This window comes from Vombatus ursinus, unplaced genomic scaffold (assembly GCF_900497805.2).
Source record: "Vombatus ursinus unplaced genomic scaffold, bare-nosed wombat genome assembly UNPS02014812.1, whole genome shotgun sequence".
Lineage (NCBI taxonomy): Eukaryota > Metazoa > Chordata > Mammalia > Diprotodontia > Vombatidae > Vombatus > Vombatus ursinus.
The window spans coordinates 33,201,471-33,219,999 of NW_020954590.1; positions in this window are offsets into that span (position 1 = coordinate 33,201,471).

Here is an 18,529-nt window from a genome sequence, read left to right on the forward strand (position 1 = left end):
CCAACTGTGTATATGAGACATAAATTTATAATGGACCCAGTAAGCATGGTTTCATAGTTTTCTCCAGATTTTTTCAGCATCATGAGTGTAAGAGGGAAAACAGCCAATGATGGGAGTGATCCAGTGCTGAGGCTTGGCAGGGCAGGGCAAGGTTAACAATCAAATAAAGGGACACGAGTGCCAAGTGACAGCATAATATTGAAATGTGAAGTCAGAGTCTAAGAAAGTACTGAGATCTCTATGGAGGGAAAAACAAGGTTTAGGAGTATGTGAAGAATAGGGAGTAACTATTCTTTAGGAGAGAGTAGTGGTAGAATTTTTCTGAGGGCATTTGAGTAGCTTGTTTTTGTGAGTGCCTAGAACTAAATAATGGTTAGGTTATAATGGTCTTGAGAAAATTAACTTTCAGCTCAGAAGTGGGATTGTTGGTAGCTTGCATAGTGGAGGGAAGGGGAAGAGTAGGGAAGTATTAAAGGATAAGAATATATGTGCTTGTGTTGGATACAAGCTTTATGATCTACTATCTTGGAAAGGATGGGATGACATTAATTTTTTTTCTATTTACTATGGTTTGGTCACATATCCTATAGTATTATTCCAAAGCACTATGGAGGCCACTTCACTATGCCATGCTGCCTCTATATTTCCATCATCTCTCTACCTCTCTCTTTGTCTGCTTCTCTCTGTCTCTATCTGTCTATCTGTCTGTCTGTCTCCTCTCTCCCCTCTCTATGTCTCTGTCTCTCATCTTGTTTTTTATCTCTGTCTTTACTTCTACCTCTATCTCTTTCTTCCTGTTGAGTCATGGTATGTAGCTCAGGCTGATTGACTTACTTTATCCTTTTACTATGGTAAATGGTAGTAAATCTCCCCCAGCTCTGAATTATTGATTTTTAGTGACTGGTCTGTCATCAACTTCATAGCACCGAATCCCTCTGGGATTACAATATATAAACAGAAAAGTAATAATACCAGGAGCCTTGGAAATACATTTGCAGCTGAGAAATACTTCTATCAAAAATCATTTGAAATAAAAAGGTTGGAATACCAAATGTCTGTGTTTCACTTAGCTGAGGGTCGACATTAATCTGGTACAAGAACATAAGACTTCAAGGCAGAGGAGCTAGGGTCCAGTCCTAGCTCTTCTATTTTCTCCCAAGGTATCCTTACACTATTCAGTTTCTCTTACAGCTCTTCATCATCCTCTGTAAAATGAAGGGTTTGCCCTAGATGCTCTCTAAGGTCTCTTTCTGCTCCAATCCCTCTGATCCTGGGATTCTATTTGTTGTCCAGAACCACTCATTTCTGGAGGAGTCTGCCCTAGCTTTCCATGGAAACCTTTTAATATTGAAATGCTCCAAATCCCTGGCTGCCCCAACCAGCCAGATTTGACATTTGAAAGCTTTCTCTCCATCTCCTCTTGCAGTCAGGTCTATGCCAAGCTAGTCATTGAATCAAAGCTAAAGTTTATCTTTTACCTTAACAAGTCAGTTCTGGAAACCAGATTGTCTGAGGAATGGAAGGAGCAGCACATGGTGTCCTTTCCCACATGTGAGCCTTCTGCCTTATCCACAGGGCCACAGGGCCACAATGACTGCTCTCTTGGTTAGTTTGCAAATCATGCATACCAGGATTAAAATGCTTCTAGCCTGTGTCTCCCATCCCCAGGAAGTCTATTTGTACTGAACATCCAGAGTGTGCTCTCTTTATCCTCCCTGCTCTGCGGTTTTGACACCAAAGTTAGTTAAAGAAGAAAGCAACAGACCAAATGTTCCAGCTGCATAGCATAAGACAACTCTGAGATGCTTTGTTGATTGAACTGATTCTTTTTTTTTTTTGAAGAGTAACCAAACCTCATGTTGGCAACTTCTCTGCATTTATAGTCTTAGATAGTAGCCTAAGGTACTGAGACTTTAAGTGACATCATGGGATAATAAGATTTGGACTTAGAGTTAGATGGGAAGGAGGTGAGAGGTCATCAAATCCAATCTCTTCATTTTTACAGAAGAGGAAAGTGAGGTCTAGGAGAATTAAGTCACTTGACCAGAGTTACAGTGACAGTGTCAGATACAGGACTTGAAACAATATCTTTCTGGCTTCAAGACTGGAGCTCTCTCTACTGCAACAATGTTTATCTCTCCATATGCAAATGATGTATATTATAACAATAATTGCAACAACCTACCACCATACAGAACATAGCGCATTTAAAAAAAAGTATATAGAATTTTCTTGACTTACTTTTTTTTTTAAATGGGGGAGGAATGTGGAGAGCAATGGGGTCCTGCAATTTGTGTAACTTACAGTCTTAGAGAATTTAAGTAGCTTGTTCACAGTTACAAAGTTAGTGTGGGTCAGAGACAGAACTTGAACCCTGGCTGTTCCTAACTAAACTCTTTCTAATACATGACTCCTTTTGCCTGGTTCACTGTTGGGATTGGAGTCAAGAGACACATCCATATATTTATAAAATTTAATGAAGTTAACTAGACATGTCTGAATAATGCTGTAGAGATGAATTTAAGTTGTCTTTTTTTGTTGTATTTGTTTCCTCACAGAATGGGCCCAGCAAAACAGGCTTTCCAGCACTCATCTATAAAAATGTGTCAACCATGTTCTACACAGAGCACCTCTATGGATGAGAGGATAGTTCAGTCAGAATGTTGATTCAGGCTGTGGCTTTGGCAGAGACTGCCAACAAATATACCATCTGCCAACTGGCATCTCATATGGTGGCTTTTTCCCCTGTATGATAATTGCTTATCAACTGGGAATTTCATTTATTCATTGAATGTATAAATTTAAATTCAGTTTTATGAAATAAGCTCTTCCACCTCCAGAATTATTGTTGCTGGGAATTATTTGAGCTTTCAAAGTGAAGTAATGTTTCCAAAACAGGGCATTGTTGCCTGATTGTGTTTCTCTTCATAACTCTAATTGCTTAGAACGATTTTACTCCACATGATCTTCAAAAGAACAAACATGTTAATAAGTTTATCAGTTAAAATTGGTGACAATTTTGTTTGGTGTTGAAACTCCTATAGTAGGAATGGTTAAGAAAACTATTTCAATTGGGCAGGCATTATTTTATTGAACTATCTTACACAAAGAATTTCAAGGCGTTATAAGTTTTTAATCATCTAGAAAAATTAAAAATCCAATTTTATGGCTGTAATGCTTCATGTTTCAAAGGTAGGGAAATACAATGTTTCTCTTCATCTGAAAGAAAAAAAATCTTTTCTTTAGTTTGGCTTAGACAAATTGAGAGAATAATAAACTCTCTTCATGCAGATTTGGTAGGAGGGAGTGTGTCTGTTGGCATAATGATATTTATGAAAGCATACATTATGGTTATCAACTGTATTAGGGTCCAAATTAGTAAAAATGCTAATTGGGCAAGGGAGTCCAGTTGGAGCTGGAGGTGACCCAATATCTATTTGTTTCCTAACCAAATAAAGGACATGGTGAAATTGAAAAAGGCAGTTTAAATGATATGTTTATAAATAAGGGGTAGAGGGTTGGAGACAGCTGGAAATCATAAGGAGACTTTCCCAGTCTTGGAAGGAAGATTTCCTCATGTGTAATCTCAAGCTCAATAGTTGAGCAATCTTTTTAGAGGTAGATGTTTTCCTTTACATGTGTGTTTTCTGGAGAAAGAATATGACCAACGTGGCCCCAATAGCTGAAAGATCTATTCCTTGATACTCCTCCAAATTAGCATGAATTATTCAGATAGTTCAGTTTCAATAAGAAGGGAATGGCTTATTCAGTAACCTTTGAAGTCTGTCATCCATTGGGAATGTGATGATCTATATAAGTTGTATCCTGTGAGGCATTTACAACTTACGCCCTTTCTGTGAGGTGAAATAGAAGGTGGTCCAACCATGACCAATATTCACCAAAAAACTACAGTGGAAGTTTAGAGACTATGTTATCCTTGTTAGGAAAACTTAGACATGAGCTATATCTTAAACTTATTTCAGAGGTTTGGAGGCATAATGAGCCAAAGAGAGAAACTGACCTTCTTGTAGTCAGATTCTCAGGATTAGACCTGGTCTGTGAGCCCAGGGGCTCTTGGGAGGGCTTCCTTTACTAGGGAATAAAGCCCTAGAGCATAGGTTATATATTAGAACCTCATTTAGGGTGTGAGTTCAGTTGCCAATCAATCCCATATGCTTATTCCTTTTTCTGAGAGCCCATCACTTCTTTGGGGCTTGTCTGAATTTGTATTGATTTTTTGAACTGTCATACATAACATAGATATGTCATACATAATCCCATAGCATGGAATCAGGGCAAATGGTCTAGACCTCCATGTAGATTACTCTATGAACTATAGGCATCCACTGGAGAAGTTTTCATTTATGAAAGTTTTTCCCCACCTGATGGTAAGACATTGACTTCTAGTTGATCGCAAATATCAATTATCAGTTAGGAGTCATTCATATGTCTTAGGAGCTCATCTTGGCCTAGACTTCACTTCTAGTGAAAGAAGCTTTTATTTTGTTTCTTTTGTTTTTGCTATCATATTGATTATCATTTTTTTTCTCCTATTTTTTTAAGGGGTGGTGCTAAAATAAGCCATTATAAACACCAAAGCAAGTAGTTACCTATGAGAACTCTAACAGATTGATTGTTGAATTTGCATAACTGTGTATTTAGAAATGAGTTTAATCTGTAGTCTTATCAGCTATGGAACTCCTGGGGCCCTCACAAAAGACTGGTAAACTGGGGAGTGACTAAAAACTGTGCATTATAATGGTTGTTAGGATGCATTATATCAGGTAATGACCAATTGCTAGAGACTCCTAAATCTTGTCAGAGCTATTCACAATTGAGGATGTGGACTATTGTGTCCCAAAGCACATGAGTTTGATTTTTTTTTTTTGGTTCAGTAAATATTTAACTGAGGGAGAGTATAGAGAGTAGGGGGAAGGGATGAGGTTGATAAAGGGAGCCCCTGAGCAACTTGAAGAGTTTTCCAATCAATTTGAGAGATTATAGAGAGTGGCTCTTTGTTTGTACAGCTCTGAGTGGAACCACTTCAGGTAGGATAGGCATATACTGCTCCCTTACTGAGAGAATAGTGACCTCTTCTGATTGGTTCCTAGTGAATGTGGATGCTTTCGAGATAATTACTGATAGAGAGGGGAATTTAATCTTGTAAGCAACTTCCTTCATGGTCTATATAAAATATGCTTGGGGATGGTCTCTCTGTATTTTCAGTAATCCCTATTGCCTTCTTCCAGAGTCCTACCTTCTGCCTTTCTTTCTCACTTTTTTTTGAGTGACAGAGATTAGTCCTCCCCAATGAGAATCATAAGTATTATTTTCATAAGTTCTTTTTTAGTTCTCTTTCTGAACTGCATCCCCTTTCCCCCATTTTATCACCCTGAATCCTAGGCTAAATAGTTATTGGAGAGTAAATAAGGAACCTAGCATGGATACCTAGTCATGGGCAAAGTTAAAATAATAAAAACAAAATAAAGAAAGCTAAAGAACCATTCAGGCTACCTATACAGTAACTTGCCTACTAATGCTTAACTGGGAATGATACATTCAGGGTGGATGGAAAACAGTTACATCTTCCTCCAAATGAGATTATAAGATAAATAGATCACTGTCATATAAAACTAAGCAGTTATATCAGCTCTAAGAGACCTGGCAATGTGGAGGGTCAGACATAGAGGAAAGAAGGGCCTTCACACTATCTTAATAGAGTATAACTTCAAGCTCCCCAAATTTCATTTTCCAAGACACATAGGGGCATGGTTTATTCATTAGAAATGGAAGACTTGTAGGTGAATTACATATGGGAAATGGTAGGGACTTCAAAAGAAAGTTCAATTTACTTGCTCCGTGGAAAGCTTCTTTGATATTCAATAAGAGCAACAAAAATTGCCCCCTTACACACACACACATCTAAGCAGTCCCTGTTTATTAAATATTACTAAGCAATATCTCTAACATTTTCCATTTTCTTTCCTTACCTGTTGCTGCTATTTTACTCTACCTTCTCTTCACTTCCTGCTTCAACTACTTTAGTTTATCTTCCTTGTTTTATTCTCTATCTCTATTCCAGTCCATTGTATGTACTGCTGTTAGGTTATTCTTCCTAAAACATCATTTTGGCCACCTTTTCCTTCTCAGGAACCATTAGTGGTGGAAAAGGTGAAATTCCTATTGGTTAAATGATGATGTCTAAATTCCTGACCTTAGCATTAAAGTTTCTTGATAATCTGGGTCCTATATATTACTTTATAATCATCTACCATTACACTCTGAGTTACATACAAAACTTCAGTGTTTAAGAATTTAACAGACATATGGTTCAATCTACCCTTCCACGTTATGCAAGCAGCACTACTTATTGTTCCCACACCATCATGCTCATTTATAACTTTGTCTCTGCCAGGGCTGCTTCCCCAATATTGAGTGATCTTTACAAGCCTCTTCCTTTCTCTAGCATCTATCATTCTTTCAAGACTGAGCTCAAGTATGAAGTCATCCAGGAAGCCTTCCCTCTCCCCTCTCAGGGCTTGGTTATCTTGCCCCCATTATACTCTTTTATGCTTGGATGTTAATTTGACCCTTAGAAGATTCTACATTTGATTATTTTTCACTTTGTTTTTTGTATATCTTGCCTTCTGACAGAAAATTTAAATCTCCTGAGGGTAGGAATTACAGCTAATGAAAAACCTTGGGGTGGAGGGAGTGATCATTCTCTTAGCATGTGTCATTTTTGTTTTTCTTAGTTATATTAAGGGGAAAAGGCAAATCAAAGAAGATATAGGACCACTTTTTAGAATGGATAGCATTATGACAATTGATGACAGAAAGAAGGCAGAACTGTTTAATTATTATTTTGTTTCTGTTTTCTCTATCAATAAGAATTGCCTTTTCATAGAAAAAAAAGAACAAATATGATGAATATTGTAGTGAGGTCAGGAGAGCTAGCCTCCTCTGGTGAGTTTAATTCATGTTGCTCAAATGAACTATATCCTTGGATATGGAAAGAAAAATGATTCTTGAGATACTGCTAGTCATAATTTTAGAGCTCATGAAAAGCAGGAGAGGTACAATAGGATTGGAAGAAAGGAAATGCCCCAATTATTTTTTAGAGGAAGAGAACCCTATTTGCTCACAATAGAATAGTGAACTTGACATTGATTCTTGGGAATATTCTGGAACACACTATTAAAGAGGTGGTTAATTAGCATCTAGGAAAGAAAGTTATTACAAAGCACCAGTATAGATCAAATAAAAACAGGTCACACCAGACTGAACTTATTTTTTGACATGTAACTAATCTAGCAGATAAGAAGAACACTGTAGATAGAGCTTACTTAGATTTAGTGGAATGTTGAACAAAATGTCTCATGCTATACTTCTGTAATAGAGGGAGGGATATCAGCTAGATAATATTGAAATTAAATAGATTAGAACCAAGCAAATGGCCAGAAGCAAAGAGTCTCCAGTTGAGTTCCCCTGGGATCTGTGCTTGGCCTTGTGATTCCCAATATTTTTATCAATCATGCGAACATAAGCATAGATAGCATCAGATTTGCATATGACCAAAAATGGGGATGAATAGACAACATACTAGATGACAAAACAAAGATACAAAAAGGTCCCAAGAGGCTAACAGGGATGGAAAACCTGCTGCCTTGAAGCCACATATGACCCTCTAGGTCCTCAGTGTGGTTCTTTGCCTGAATTCAAACTTCAGGACCTATAAGGCCATGTGTGACCTCAAGGCCACAGGCTCCCCACACCAAGAGAACATTGGACTGAATCTATTAAGGTAGAATCTAAAGGAAATAACTATAAAGTTCTAAGCTTGGGCTCAAAAACTTGTCTTAAGAGAGACAGTATAATAATAACACATGATATTTACATAGCACTTCAATATTTACGAAGAACTTTACACATTTTATATAATTTGATCCTCACAATAACTCTGCGAGGTATTATTATTGTTCCTATTCTGTACAAAAGGAAACTGAAGCATAAAGAAAATATGACTTCCCCAAGGTTACACAAAACAGCTAATAGCTGTATGGAGAGGCAGAATTTGAATTCAATTCCTCTGACTGTAGGACTAGGCCTCTGTCCACTGTGCCACCTTGCTTGGGATTTATACTTAATAAGAAGTTAACCTGAAGGGGCAGCTAGGTGGTGCAGTGGATAGAGCACTGGCCCGGGATTCGGGAGGACCTGAGTTCAGATCCAGCCTCAGACACATAACACTTACTAGCTGTGTGATCCTGGGCAAGTCACTTAACCCCATTGCCTACTCAAAATTTTTTTTTTATTAAAAAGAAGAAGTTAACCTGAAAAGATCTATTGGTTTTGAAGGATTGCAAGGTCAGTGCCTATTAATAGTGTGAAATGGTACCATAAAAGCTAATGCCCTCTTAGATTTCATGTATAGCAACATAGCTTCCAGAGATAAGGAGGGTGATAGTCCTATTGTGCTCTTTTTAGATGGACCACATCTGCTACATTGCATTTGATACAGGGCCATGCTTGTGATTTTGTATGGCTATGAGGTTTAGGACACTATAGTCTCTGAAAAATTCAAACTCGGGAATAGTGGAGCATACCTACAATTTTTGCCATTAGGGAAGGCTGAAGATGGTAGATTGCTGGAAATTGGGAATTATGTGCTGCTCTAGGGCTAATGTGGATTAGGTATCTTCACTATTTCTTGCACCAATATGGTGATAACCTCAGGGAGTGAGAGTCCATCAGGCTTCTTAAGGAAGGGTGAACTGGAAATAGAGTGTGGGGTCTGCTTGTGAGTGGCTTCTTCCAGCCTTGGGCAAGATAGAGAGAAAAGAAGAAAGAGAGGAAAAAAGAAAGTAACAGAGGAAAAAGAAAGAAAGGGAGAAAGAAGGGGGAAAAAGAAACAAGAAAAGAAGGAAGATATGAAGAAAATGAAGATCACACAAAGGGTAATCGTGAGACATTTGGTTAGTGTAAGTGGGCTACAACACATTATAACCAAGTAATTATTCAGGGTAAGTAGTATAAAGAATGTCATCAAATAAATGTAAGACCAGGAAAGATGGTCATGAATAGGAAAAAGAGATGAAATGCCTATATACTCCATTGATATCCCCACAATGTAAGGAATATTCTGAGAATACCCCCAGCAAGTTCGATCTCCTATTGAGATCTTATGAGAAGATTTGGATGAGAGTTACAGTTAAGGGGCAGGCTTGGATGTATAATGATTTGCATCATTGGAGGAAATATTCACATCAATGAGATCACAGATCCATTGGAAAATCATAGTAGTAAATAATGGTGCTTTAAAATATTTGATCAGAATTCACTACTCATCTATGTGTAATTAAATGTTGAGCTCTTAGAGCACTAAGAAAGTACTACTGCAAATAGCACTGTGAACTTTATTGCATGGTAATACTAAGACATGGGGGAAAGTATCAGCATGAGAAATGCGTTCTAATCATCCAAGACTTTTCCTTCTAAAAGAAAGGTAAGAAAAATTAATAACTTAATGATGCATAGAACAAAAATGTAAAATTAAATGAAAGGTGGCATTTTGACACTCAGGCAACATGAATTAAATCATTTTCACTGAAAAATTATAAAAATCCAAGCCATTATGAGTTTTTGCTCCTTTAAAAAAGACCCTACATTTATTTAACACTTGGTATCCTGAGCTATCAAAATAACCACAGACAGTAATTAATCCTCATGAGTTCAGTGCAGAAATATTATTACTCTCAATTTTTGTATTTAGAATAGTCTCAATTCCAAAACTCTAGATTTCTGAAATAGGTCATTGCTCAATGCTCACTATGTCTTTAGTTTTGTTATTTGACTTTGTTTTGGCTCCAATAAAATGGTTCAGTTCCCAGTCATCAACCATCTCCAAATCCAGGTGCAATCCAGTTGATGCTAAACTCCAGCCTGCGTGATTAGACTAATGCCATTAAGCAGTTCAGCCTACTGGCCCACTTTAGTCCAGGAAGCTATGAAAACTGAAGCCAGGAGGAGAATGCTGCTGTTCTGGATGTGATATAAGTGGGCAGGGGGCCAGAGGTTGAAGGATGAGAATGAAACACATACTGAAATAAGCAAAGACACTGGGCATCTGAAGGCAAAGGGAAAAAAATTTAATCTTCAGTTCTTGTTTGTGACTTAAAAAGAGATACAAAGTTAAGAGGGATGAAACATAGGATGAGAGAAATCAATGAAACAAAAGAGTAGAGGATGAATGAAACTGGCATCTGTGGGAGAAGGAACACTCATCAGAGATAGAGTTTGGAGAAGAGGGATAAGAACAGAGGACTGAGAGGCTAGTAGAGGACACAGGGGCTCCCAGATTTAAGTGGAACTGGGGTTTTCACATTTCCCATAAAGACCCCTTTGCTACAAGTATAATGTAGGCAAAGGAAGCTATTCTGCCCTGTACATTACTGACTTAAATTGTCAAAGACTTTGAAAGGGTATAAATATGTAAGTGAGGAGAATAAAGATAGTATTTGTGATTACACCTTCTTTGATAAAATAGAAAGTGTTAGCCTTCCTTACGCTGAAGGTGAACATTGATCACAAGGTGGGAAGAGGAGGTATTTTTTCCCCTCTTTTATAAAGTACTATTATCTTCTTCATCTCCCTCATTCCTTTCCTTTCTCCTTCCATCAAAACACATTGACAGGAGGGAGCTAGCAATGGGAATTTCTCTAATTCTATGGTGCCTCTCACATATAGTTTTTGAGAAGCTATTTGCCTTGATGGGTCATCCAGTCATTTCCAGTAGGGCAATTCTTATGGCTTTTTTTTTTTTAGTGACACTGCTGTCAAGTGATGAGAGTATGTCCTGCTTTATTCTGAAATGTCATTTATTTTTCTACAGGCAGGAGGTTTAACAGAATGTTTACAATGATTGACAAGTTCCAGCTGGAATGAAGAGAGAGAGAGTAATGAAGCACAAATATAATAAGCTTAAGGTAACAAAGTTTTCATTTTGAAAGTAGGATATCCCATGTCATTGTTTTGGAGGTCAAATGAAATGTACAAACTTAAAATGAAATCAGAATAGATCAAACATATTTGTTTGGGGTGGAAGGGGTATGTTTCCCAAAACTGAAGAAGATGACAATGAAATACTTTATTTTTATACTTTGTCTTTAAATGTACATTGTCTTTCATCTACATTTTGAGTCAATTTTCTAGCACTAGTTAGAGATGATGGGTTATACAACCACATGCTTTCAACTGGTCTATCTTGTGCTAAATGACCAAAAGAATGTAACATGATCTCTCTCTGTCTCTCTGTCTCTCTGTCTGTCTCTCTCTCTCTCTTTTTCTCTCTCTCTCTCTCCTTCTCCCTCTCCCTCTCCCTCCCTCTGTGTGTGGGGGGGGGGTGCGGGGACATTCTGGAGTCAGAGCATCTGTCCAGCTATGCAGATCTTAAGATCCAGTATAACTTCTTGAGTTACATAAAAGTTAAGTGACATGCTCAGGATTATTCAGCAAGTTAAGAGGCTGAATTAGAACTCAAATCTTCTTGACTCTTTTTTTAAATAAATTTATTTATTTTTAGTTTTCAACATTTACTTCCACAAGATTTTGAGTTCTGAATTTTCACCCCATCTCAGCCCTCCCCCCACCCCAAGATGGTATGCCTTCTGAATACCCCTTCCCCTAGTCTGCCTTCCCTTCTATCTCTCCCCCCCTTCTCTTATCCCCTTCCCCTTCTATTTTCCTGTAGGACAGGATTTCTGTACCCCATTTTCTGTATTTCTTATTTCCCAGTTGCATGTGAAAACATTTTTTTAAACATGTTTTTAAAACTTTGGGTGCCAAATTTTCTCCCTTCCTTCCTCCCCACCCACCCTCATTGAAAAGGCAAGCAACTCAATATAGGTTATACATGTACAGTTATGCAAAACACTTCCATAGTAGACATGCTGTGAAAAACTAACTCTATTTCCCTTAATCCTATCCTGCCCCCCATTTATTCTATTCTTTCTTTTGACCCTGTCCCTCCTCAGAAGTATTAGCTTCTGATTACCCCCTTTCCCAATCTGCCCTCCTCTCTATCATTCCCCTGCTCTCTTGTCCCCTCCCCCCCATTTTCCTGTAGTAAGACAGATTTCCATACCCAATTCATTGTGTATGTTATTCCCTCCTTAAGTCAAATCCTATGAGAATAAGATTAACTCCTTCCCTCTCACCTTCCCCCATTTCCCCTCCACTGTAAGACCCTTTTCTTTTCTGTTTTTTTGTGAGATAATTTATCCCATTCTACCTCTCCCTTTCTCCTTCTCCTAGTATAATCCTCTATCACCCCTTAATTTTATTCTCCAGATATGATCCCTTCAACTTCAACTCACCTTGTGCCCTCTATCTATCTATCTATCTATCTATCTATCTATCTATCTATCTATCTATCTATCTATCTATCTATCTATCAATCTGTCTGTCTGTCTGTCTGTATATCTATATAAATATGTACACATAATTTTTTCCCTCCAACTACCCTAATACTGACAAAGGCCTCTTGAGTTACAAATATCATCTTTCCATGCAGGAATGTAAACAGTTCAACCTTAATAAGTCCCTTATGATTTCTCTTTCCTGTTTACCTCTTCATGTTCCACTTGAGTCTTGTATTGGAAAGTCAAATTTTCTATTTAGCTCTGGTCTTTTCATCAAGAATGCTTGAAAGTCCCCTATTTCATTGAATGACCATTTTTTCCCCTGCAGGATTATACTCAGTTTTCCTGGGTAGGTGATTCTTGGTTGTAATCCTATCTCCTTTGCCCTCTAGAATATTATATTCCATCCCCTGTGGTCCCTTAATGTAGAAGCTGCTAAATCTTGTGTTATCCTGATTGTGTTTCCACAATACTTGAATTGTTTCTTTCTGGCTGCTTGCAATATTTTCTCCTTGACCTGGGAACTCTGGAATTTGGCTACAATATTCCTAGGAGTTTTCCTTTGGGGATCTTTTTCAGGAGGAGATCGATGGATTCTTTCAATTTCTATTTTGCCTTCTGGTTCTACAATGTCAGGGCAGTTTTCCTTGATCATTTCTTGAAAGATGATGTCTAGGCTCTTTTTTTGATCATGGCTTTCAGATAGTCTAATAATTTTTAAATTCTCTCTCCTGGATCTATTTTCCAGGTCAGTTGTTTTTCCAATGAGATATTTCACATTATTTTCTAATTTTTCATTCTTTTGGATTTGTTTTACAGTGTCTTGATTTCTCATAAAGTCACTAGCTTCCAATTGCTCTATTCTAATTTTTAAGGAGGATTTTCATCAGTAATGTTTTGGACTTCCTTTTCCATTTGGCCAATTTTGCTTTTTAGGGCATTCTTCTCCTCATTGACTTTTTGGACTTCTTTTGCCATTTGGGTTAGGCTATTTTTTAAGGTATTATTTTCTTCAGTATTTTTTTGGGTCTCCTTTAGCAAGCTGTTGACTTGTTTTTCATCATTTTCTTGCATCACTCTCATTTCTCTTCCCAGTTTTTCCTCTACTTCTCTTACTTGCTTGTCAAAATCCCTTTTGAGCTCTTTCAAGGTCTGGGATTGATTTGTATTTCTCTTGGAGGCTTTGGATGTAGGAGTTTTGACTTTGTTGTCTTCTTCTGGTTGTATGTTTTGATCTTCTTTGTCACCAAAGTAAGGTAAAAGGACTCTTTTTGCACTGCTTACTCATGATCCCAGACAATTACTTGAGTTTTAAACTCTTTTTTAAGGTAAGAGTCTGCTTCCAATGTGGAGAATGTATTATCCCAAGCTTCGGGGGTTTGTCCAGCTGTTTTCAGAGATACTTCTAGGGACCTGAAAATTTTCAGTTCTTCCAAGGTGCTATGATAAGAGACGGCATGCATTCTCTCCACCAACACAACAAGTTCCACCATGCCAGCACTCCTCCTTGCCCCAGGACCCCACTCAGAACTGTCACCCAGATCCAAACACAGGCAAAGCAAGAGATTCCTGCCTCAGCAATGGCAAAGAGATCTCTGCAATTCCCCTCTGATCAGCCACTGGATTCCCCCTCAGTCTCCAGGTCAGAAGCTCAGGAGACAACCGCTGCCCCAGTGAATGGGGCTGGAACCCCACTGTGCCTCTATTTCAGCACTGTAGAAACAGACTTTTCCCATTGACCTTCTAAGTTGTCTGGCATTCGTGGGTTGAGAAGTCTGGAAACCACCACAGCTGCCTGCAATTCAGTCCTCTGAGGCCTGCACCAGGTTCACTGTGGCCTACACGCCAACATCAAACTATACCTTTCTGATTAACCATCCAGGTTGTCTTGGGCTGGAAATGTGTTTCATTCTGTCTTTTTGTGGGTTCTGCTGCTTTAGAATTTGTTTAGAGCCATTTTTTTAGGTATTTGAAGGGTTTTGGGGGAGAGCTCAAGCAAGTTACTACTTTCACTCTGCCATTTTGACGCTAAGCTTAGCATCATATTCATTCATTCAATAACAATTAATTAAATGCCTATTAGTGCCAGATACTATACTAGGTTATGAGAATACAGAGGCAAAATTGAAATTCCCTGCCCTCAAGGAATTTAGTTCCACTTTTTTTTTGGTTTTTCTTGTGTGCAGGGAAAGAGAAATATAGGCAGTTAAGTAAATACAAAATACATAAAAAATAAGTACAAGGTAATTTGGAGGGAGGAAGCTTGTAACTAGAGGAATGGATATAAGTGACATACAGAAGGTGGTAATTGAGTTGAGCCTTGAAGGAAGCTCCTATGAGACAGAAGTAAGGAAAGAATTCATTCTAGGTATAGAGTACAGCCTGTACAAAGCATGGGGACTGGAGATAGAATGTCACATACAGGGAAAAACCAATCACGACAGTTTGGCTAGAATATAAAATATATGAAGAAGAATATGGATATGAATACCTTCAAGTATGTGAATAAACCTGGAAAGCTAGCCTGAAGCCAAATTGTGACAGTCTCTAAAAGCCAAACAGAAACATTTGCATTTTATCTTAGATACAATTGAGAACCAATGGAATTTCACAAGTAAAGGACTGGTCTGATCAGAACTAGAGAGTATATAGTAAAGAAGTATATAGGGAGAAGGAAGAGATTAGTAAAGAAGAGAAAAAGGCATTGGACATATGCTCTGGGGACACATCCACAATCCAAAGATGGAACAAGAATGATGATCCAGCAAAGGAAGCTAAAAAGCAACCAGATATGTAAGAGAACCAGCAGCATCCTCACAACTTAGTGAGAAACCATCCAGAAGGATGCAGAAGGCATTGTCAAATGCTGCAGAAAAGAATGATCTCTAAGAAGAGGCAGTACAATTTGTCAATTAAGAGATCACTGGTAACCCTGGAGAAAACACTTTTATTTGAATGATGGAGTCAAAAGCCATTTTGCAATGGATACAGAAATCAGTGAATGGAGTAGAGGCAATGAATGTAAACTTTTTTTTTGGCAAGGCAATCAGGGTTAAGTGACCTGCCCAGGGTCACACAGCTAATGAGTATCATATGTCTGAGACTAAATTTGAATTCAGGTACTCCTGCCTCCAGGACTGGTGCTCTATCCACTGCATCACCTGGCTGCCACACATCTTTTCTTTTTTAAGAGTTTGGAATGAAATTGAGGGAAGATATAGTAAGATAACTTTGAGTAGATGATAGTTAAATGGTATAATAATAATATTAATGATAATAATAACAAACATTTACATAGACATCAGTATATGTCAACATTATACTAAATCCTTTACAATTATTATATCACCTCATAACTCTGTGAGGTACTTATTATTATCATTTACAACATGATATAGAAATGTAATTTACCATTATGAAGGGATATCCAGATTATTTAGGGATCAACTAGTGACCTTTAACCTATAAGCACCATGATCTAGCGAGCTACCCATCCAAAACAAGAGAAGAATATAGTAATTTTGACTTCATTAAATATTTAAAGCATTAACATTTTCAAGGAGCTTTCCTTTTACATAGGATGGGCTAAGTCAGGAAATAAAGGCCACCCTGCCCACTATGGATAAATTAATGATTTTTTTTAAAGACAAAAGATTTGCAAACTGCTTCTAAAATCTCCTGGCTGCTTTCAAGTCAGTATTATTTCCCACTAGATCATTCCACACATTTGCAATTCTTTGAAAACAAATGAGTTTTCAATGATTGTTGTGAAGTGAATTGCTTTTTATCCCACTTACTCTTTGTTTTCTCCTCTCTAATGAGGCTGCTAATGGTAACCTCTATTGAATTAATGCACATTATTAAGGATGATGATAAGTAGAGCTAAAGAGGAAGCTTTTCCAGAAGTAACAAGAAGGTCAGTATACCTGCTTACATGGTTCTCTGGGGAGACCAGCCTAAAATGCAGTTCCTTGTGAATCCTTCATGTATTTAAAAAAAAATCACAGCTAGAATGAAATTCAGTAAAAAAATAAAAATTAAAATAAAAAAACCTACACAAACAATGGATAGGCTGGAGGGACTGACTTGGGAGGAAAGATTAAAATAACTGAATATGCATAGGTTGGTAAAACAACTCAGGAGGATATGACAGCTGACTACAAATATCTGAAGGGCATATTCACAAAGGAGAAACTTCTTAGTGATAGTTTAGGGGCTGCAAGTAATGGGGTGAATACAATAAACTAGAAATTTCTGTTGAGTATTAGTAAACCTTTCTGAGAACAAAGTATATTAGATTATGAAAACATTGTCTTTGGGAAAAGTTGTTATTCCAGTCTGAACTGGAAAGTAATACAGGGGACAGGGGGCAGAAACACAGACTTTTTAGAACTGAAAGGAATCACAGATATCAGATCTATTCCAACCAGTTCATTTTACAGATGGGGCAGTTAGTGAGGACTAGAGAGAATAAATGATTTGCTCTAGTCATCAAGGGAATTAGTGAAAGAGTACAGATAATAAATTACCCAGGTCTCCTTACTCCCAGTCAACTGTTCTTTTTCCACAACATTTCTGCTCTTAAGTATACAATTGGCTGTTTTCAATAGAAGGCAGAAGATGAATATTGAACTTAAGAGAATTTACAAATTTTCTGATTTGACTATTAATTTATGTAGAGATTCATTGGGATAACATTTTTTGAATGCTGTAAGGACAAAGGTATGATATGGGCATTTGAAGTTTATCCATTTTTGAGCATCTGACAATGAGAAGGAGTGATAAATGGAATCTTAAGGCAATGAAAACATCTAATACTTACAAAAGCAAACCTTCATTAATTTATAAATAATCATTTATTAAACACTCATAATATGCCAGGCAATGAATTGGGTGCTAGACACACAAAATATTTTTCTGGGAGGAACATGGGGAATACAGGGTAGGGCAGTAACAAATGAGACAATCAGGAAAGACCTTGGATAGGAGTAGCAGTTGAGCTGAGACTTAAAGGAAGAAAAGGATTCTAAGAGGAGGTAAGGAGTGTTTGGGAGCAGTTTACTCAAAGGTTTAGAGGTCAGAAACTGCACATTAGATGTGGGAAATGGAAAACAGTTCAGCAATATTTTGGCTGAATATGTGAGCAGTAATGTGAATATAATGTGGGTAAATAGGCTAAAGCCAGATTGTGAAACATGGACCAAGGAGAATAACACATGAAGGAAATTAGAAGGGAAGTTAGATGGTTCAGTAGATAAAGCACTGGTCCAAGAATCAGAAATATTTGAGTTTAAATCTGATTTCAGACATTTACTGTGTGACCTTGGGCAAGTCACTTAACCTCTGCCTGGAGGGCAGCTAGGTGTGTGTAAGGTGGCATAGATCTAATTTGATACAGGCATCCAGGCCAGAATCCATGGCTCATAAACACTTACACTGCACTTGCACTATGCTGATAAGCTTAGCCACTGTACTTGTTTTATACTGACACATTATTATATAAACCATAGTTATATAATTTATGAGCTTAATGAGTAAATGAGAAAGTTTATGAGCTTATTGTTACCATGACGCCTTCTTTGTCTGTTTCTCTATAAATTAAATGAGCATTGGTCAGTAAGTGCAGATTTGCAGAAAAATGGATGTTCTCTGTGCTTGTCTGTACCTGCCACCATGGAGAATAGAGTAATTAAGGGGATGCTGTAGGGGCAAGTGCTCCTGTTTCACATCTCACTGGCCTCTGCATGAGTAAAGAGAAAGGCTGATGCTCCTACACCCTGTCTCGAACCTGCTTGCTGCCATCAAGAATAAAGTAGTTAACTCCTTATCGTATCTCCACCGTTGTCCTTCTGTCTACTCGGATCCAGAGTGAACCTGAACTGGCAGGGAGCTGTGGCACTCCTAACAGTAGATGACTCAGTAAATAGAGTGCTAGGATTGGAGTTAGGAAGACCTGAGTTCAAATCCAGCCTCAGATACTTATTAGCTGTGTGACCCTTAGAATGGCAAACCACTCCAGTATCCTTGCCAAAAAAAACAAAAAAACAAAAACAAAAACAAAAAGAGCTGAATGAACTGCTCTATTTCTTAGTCAATACCAAGTAGTTTTG